Source organism: Brienomyrus brachyistius, unplaced genomic scaffold, assembly GCF_023856365.1.
Source record: "Brienomyrus brachyistius isolate T26 unplaced genomic scaffold, BBRACH_0.4 scaffold36, whole genome shotgun sequence".
Classification (NCBI taxonomy): Eukaryota; Metazoa; Chordata; class Actinopteri; order Osteoglossiformes; family Mormyridae; genus Brienomyrus; species Brienomyrus brachyistius.
In genome coordinates this window covers 2,923,821-2,929,658 of record NW_026042311.1, presented here as the reverse complement: position 1 = coordinate 2,929,658, position 5,838 = coordinate 2,923,821, and the positions used below count along the sequence as shown (strand labels likewise).

General features: G+C 53.1%; 1 long non-coding RNA gene across 1 annotated transcript; it reads left to right on the top strand.

Moving 5' to 3' along the window:
• The first annotated feature begins 3,833 nt into the window (after positions 1 to 3,833).
• Positions 3,834 to 4,645, top strand: LOC125722014 (uncharacterized). Its single transcript, XR_007386060.1, has 3 exons — positions 3,834 to 3,916; positions 4,276 to 4,379; positions 4,489 to 4,645. It is a non-coding gene; the product is annotated as an uncharacterized LOC125722014 (long non-coding RNA).
• Positions 4,646 to 5,838: the final 1,193 nt, after the last annotated feature.

The window sequence follows — 5,838 nt, the reverse complement described above, 5'->3', positions numbered from 1 at the left end:
AATTAGGCTCAGCATGTCTTTGGACTGTGGGGGGAAACCAGAGTACCTGGAGGAAACCCCATTACGACATGGGGAGAACATGCAAACTCCACACATATATAACTCAAGCGGAGACTCGAACCTGGGTCCCAGTGGTGCGAGGCAACAGTGCCAACGACATGGGGAGAACATGCAAACTCCACACACATATAACCCAGGCGGAGACTCGAACCCGGGTCCCTGTGGTGCGAGACAACAGTGCCAACGACATGGGGGGAACATGCAAACTCCACACACATATAACCCAGGCGGAGACTCGAACCCGGGTCCCTGTGGTGCGAGGCAACAGTGCCAACGACATGGGGAGAACATGCAAACTCCACACCTGATGAACCAGTGATGCCATTCTAAACTCCTGCACCACCATGCCACCCCAGACTTTAACTTGATTTATTTAAAATATTTCCTAGAATTGCGTATACTAAATTCAACCCAAAAAGCGAGTGCAAATTATTACATCATTTAATTTGAGTAAATTCTACAGTTTATTTATTTGCAGTTTACGTACTGAATCACAGTGCATTGCAGCATTTTATCGGCAAGGTTCTCATAAATATTGCCCTACTTTCTACAGTATTGTACTATTTTACTGATAAACAGTGTTACTGTGATAATTTCACTGTTTATTACAGCAGGGGTGCAGATTGGACCCACAACCCAGGAGGTGTGAGGCTACAGTAGGAGCAATGGGCCACTATTGATACTGTGAGAAATTATGTATTTTTAATCATACACTATAACTGATGTGCCGCTACACTGCTTGTGTATGCTCTGCACCTTGCCTTTCTCCCTTACTTGTCTTTCTTGTTCTCCACACCTTGTGAGCTTCAACATGAGCTGATTGATTGTTTTTCATAAGGCCCCAGGTTAGTTAGGTTCAGTCTCCTGGAAAATCACTAGAATGTGTCCTTGGCTTTGGAAGCTAAGAACACCTTATTTTCAGGGAGAGTCCTGTAACATTTGTTTTAATAAATTATTTTTATTGATAAACCTTCATACTGATAATCCTCTTTTAGTGGTCCTAAAAAACATGATTTAAGACACATTTCACGATTCAGTAACCCTACTTGTCCAATAGATGGCAGTGTAGTACTTCGACTAAGATGTGCTATGGAAATTGCCGGTAAAATATAAAGCTCGTTTTCCACTTTAAACGTTTGTCTGACTGAAATGACCACATGTTGTACATATGTTATTGTACTATACGTCTAACCTTCAGCGTTATATACCACACCTACCTATAAATATCTATTATATACCACACCAGCAATAAAATATGGATGTGTAATTGGACAGCTGCAAGTTAAGTTGTAGAATCGATTATTTTTCTAAACGTTTATCTGTCTTGTGACGCCCGCTCCGTCCGCTCCTCGTGTTTGCCACGCCCCCTAATTACCCACGTGTGATTTCCTGATCGTGCCCAGTCGTGTCTTGTTTCCTGCTGCCTTGTTTCATGTATTTAAGTTCCTGATTTGTACTAACCCGTGTCTGTCATTGATGTTAGTTGGCGTTACATGTCTCCTGCTCCCCGTCACTTTATTAAACCCCCGTTTTCCCCGTATCCCGCTTGCCTGCCTGCTCCTTTCACGCCCTTCCGCACGATCGCCGCTCTCCGCCGTGCTCGCGCACCACGTCCCGTGACAGAATGACAGACCAAAGAGAAGCAGCTTCCGTGACTGTGGAGGACTACCGCGGTTACGTCGATCAGCTGCTATTTTGGATCGCCCAGCCCGGCATCCGGGAAGATCTCCCGGCCTGGGATCTCATCAGCCGGAGCTGGGACATCCTGGACCGGCTGTCCCTGGAAAAGGACGCGCACCTCGCGGAGGAGGTGCGCGGTAACTTCCAGCGGGTGGCCGAGCTCCGTAAAGAGCGGTGGGTTGCGCTACACGAACCGGGGACCATCCTCCCGCGGTCCGCTTTCTCGGACAGTGCGCAGCCTACCCCCCCGACGGTGACGCGGAGAAGGAGGAAGAAGCGGACGGTCGCCCGGACGATCGCCCTAGGGGCGTGCGCTCTCGTCCCCGCCTCCTTCCCAGCTGGAGAGCTGGAGGACGACACGGAGGCCCTCAGCGCTGCTAAGCTGCCTTCCCAAGCGGCTTCCTCGGTCCGGAGAACACGCCGGGTCGCGGTACAGCTGGGACAGCCGCCTCCGCGACTAGAGGCCATAGCCGAGCCTGAGGAGCTCCCTTTGCTCTTGCCGCCGACGCAGCCGCCGCTGCCTGCGGATCCCTATCCCGTGCGGCCGCCGCTACCTGCGGATCCCTATCCCGTGCGGCCGCCGCTGCCTGCGGATCCCTATCCCGTGCGGCCGCCGCTGCCTGCGGATCCCTATCCCGTGCGGCCGCCGCTACCTGCGGATCCCTATCCCGTGCGGCCGCCGCTGCCTGCGGATCCCTATCCCGTGCGGCCGCCGCTGCCTGCGGACCCCGCTCCCGTGCGGCCGCCATTGCCGGCGGACCCCGCTCCCGTGCAGCCGCCTTCGCAGCCGCCTGCGCAGCCGCCTTCGCTGCCTGCTGCAGCTCCCGGGCCGGCGCCCCCTCTGCAGCCGCCTGCTGCAGCTCCCGGGCCGGCGCCCCCACTGCAGCCACCTCCTGTTCCTGACCGCGCTCCAGTTCCTGCAGAGGCGCCCCCTCTGCAGCCGCCTGCTGCAGCTCCCGGGCAGGCGCCCCCACTGCAGCAACCTGCAGCTCCCGGGCAGGCGCCCCCACTGCAGCCAGCTCCTGTTCCTGACCGCGCTCCTGTTCCTGACCGCGCTCCTGTTCCTGACCGCGCTCCTGTTCCTGACCCGGCGCCCCCTCCGCCTGCAGCAGCTCCCGAGGCGCCCCGAATGACTTTACTTCCTGGCCCCGTTCCTACTCCCGCTCCTGTGACCCCTGGTCCCTCGCCCCGGCAGCTTCGACCCCGACCTAGGGTCGGCCTGTCTGTGTCCCACAGGGGAAGGGGACACAGACGCAGGGCTGGGGTCCCGCCCGCCGTGCCCCCTGGCTCGCCCTGCCTCCCCTGCGCTGGGGCTCGGTTGGCGCCCGCGGGTCCTGGCCCTCCGGGTCGGCTGTCGCCTGCGGGTCCCCCTCCGGTGCCTCGTCGCCCTGCCTCGCTCCCCCGTCCGGTGCCTGGTCAGTCGCCTGGGGGGTCCCCGACGGCGGCTCCTCGGCCGCCTGCGGGGCCCCTACCTGCGGCTCGTCGGTGGACATCGCCGCCTGCAGCGGCTCCCCCCCTCGCCTTGCCTTCGCCCTGGCCCCTTCCAGCTCCCTCGTCCCCTTCCCTGGTGCTCCCTCCTGCTCCCTCCTCCCCTTTCAGCTCCCTCGCCCTGTCTCCTCAGCCCCTTCTCGGTCCCCTCCGGCTCCGGCCTCCCGGCCGCCTGCAGCCCCTCCGGCTGCCTCCCGTCGCCCGCTGGGGCTCCCTCGGGCTCCCCTTCCTTCCTCCTCCTTCTCTCCCTTCTTTCCTGTCTCTGTCCCGCCTGCTTTTGTTCCTCCACCTGCCTTTGTCCCGCCGTCCTCTATTCCTGGTCCCTTTGTTCTGCCCCGCTCCGTTCCTGGTTTCCCATCGTTCCCTCCCGTCACTCCCGCTCCTTTTGTTCCGCCTGTTCCCTCTGTTTCTCCCTTCCTGGTCTGTCTGTCAGCCTTTCCTGTCTTGTGTGGTGTCCTGTCCTGGCTCCTGCCTCTTTGTCTGTTTTGCCTGTCTGTCTTGTTCCCTGTTCCCCGTTGATTTTTTTTGCTCTTGTCTTTCAGGTCCTGTTCTGCCTCGTCCCGTCCGTCGCCCCCTTCCTTGGCGCGCTACTACTAGCATTGCACTGTGTTTTCGTTGGTGTACCTCTGGGTTTTTTGTGTCTGTTAATCTATTAACTACTACAGGGAAGTTTACATCGTTTTTGATAGTGAGTCAGACATACCTGTGTATTAATATGTTTTTCGGGTTGTGTGATTTCCATACATGTATATAGTTGCCACTTGGTTTACCATAGCTTGGTGTTAACTACAGATCTGATTTGGGATTCTGAAATTGCCCTGGTGTGCAGCACATGTCACACTGTCTTCTGATTACTGGTTGCATTTACAACATGCCACATTATATATAAGTCACAGTATTTTGTGTGTCAGGTATAGAGATAAATATTATTTTTTAGGATAAATTCAGTTAAACTAATTGAGAGTTAGCTGTAGTAAGCTGCCCTACACACAAACGCTCTGACCCCAGAGGTGAGCTGCTGTTCACCCAAACGCCCTGACTCCACAGGAAGGCCAACCGAAGACCGTGACCCCAGAGGTAAGCTGACATGTATCCAAACACCCTGATCGCAGAGTTAAGCTGTCATCTACTCAGATGCCCTAATTCCAAAGGTAAAGCTCTTATCCAACCAACTGCATCCAACCAAGCACCTTGACTCCAGCGTTAAGATGACATAAACCCAAACACTCTGATAAAAGAGGTATGTTTTCATCCACTCAGGCTCCTTGATCCCAGTGGTAAGCTGCCGTCTACCCAAACACCCTGATCACAGAGGCAAAGCACTGTCCGCCCAAACACCCTGATCCCAGATGTAGGCTGCCATCCACGCAAACACATTGTTCCCAGAAGTAATCTGCCATTCACCCAACCATGCTGATCCCAGAGGTAAACTACCTATCATCTAATTGCCTTGTTCTCTGGGGTAAGCTGACATTTACCCAAATACCCTGATCCCAGAGGCAAGCTGCGGTCCACCCAAACACGCAGGCCCCTCAGGTAAGCTCACAGTCACGCAAATGTCCTAACCCCAGAGGTAGGCTGCCTGTGACCCAGCCCCCTGACCCCTGAGGTAACCTCGCTTCCACCTAAACACTCTGATCTCAGAGGCAAGCTGACATTTGCCCAAACACCCTGATCACAGAAATAAGCTGCCATCCACCTAAACGACCTACCCCTAGAGGTAAGCTGACATCCATCTAACTGCCTTGATCCTAGGCTGCCCCAGTACGTCTAGGTGGTGACAATCCATCCTACAGGGTTGACATGATGTGCTTTCCTGAAGCACACAAAGGACACCTCGGGTTTTATGTAAGTTTGCTTTCTTTTTCTGTGCTTGTGTTTTATTTGGTTTGGATTTTATTTAATGGCATGTACAGAATTTACTGAGCACTTCTTTGGTTGATCACTGTTAGCACATATTCATCAGTATTAACATTATTAACATTTTATTTTATCTGTTGTGCTGTTTATTCTGTGATTGACCTATTTTGTTCCTAAGGTTACTGCTTTTATGTGTTTTAGGAAGGTGTATGACAGTGTTTTAGCCCGACCCTTGTGCAGAGGTCGGAAGTCTGCGGGTATGTTCCTTTTTGAACTTTTTTTTTTATCTTAACTTTTTATTGGCATGCATATAAGGTAACATTTTAATTGTTTTATTGGCCATGTAATTAGATTTTAATGGTGTATAATTGTATTTGCTGGTGGAATTGCTCTTTTGCCTGTTTTAAGGGTAATAGTTCTGCAGGTAGTTCTATTTGTTAAATGTTATCCTTAAAATTCTTATTGTACTGGGTTGGCATTGATTTGCATGGTGTTTCAGCCTTTTAGATTGTGATTTTGTGTTAATGTAAGTAGTACACGCATAATATTATTTAAAAATCGGCAGGGTGCAGTCTGCGGGTATCGCTTCTCGGCCTTTTGGCTAAGATCAAGTGGATTTTACTGACTTTTTACTGCTTTTTTACGGACTGCGTCGGGTTTTTTAGAGGGAGGCACGGTGAACCTAAGGCGTGACCAGCAGGTGGCTTGACCGCCGCTGCCACGGGGCGACCCGTGCCTTCCTTTTTAGCC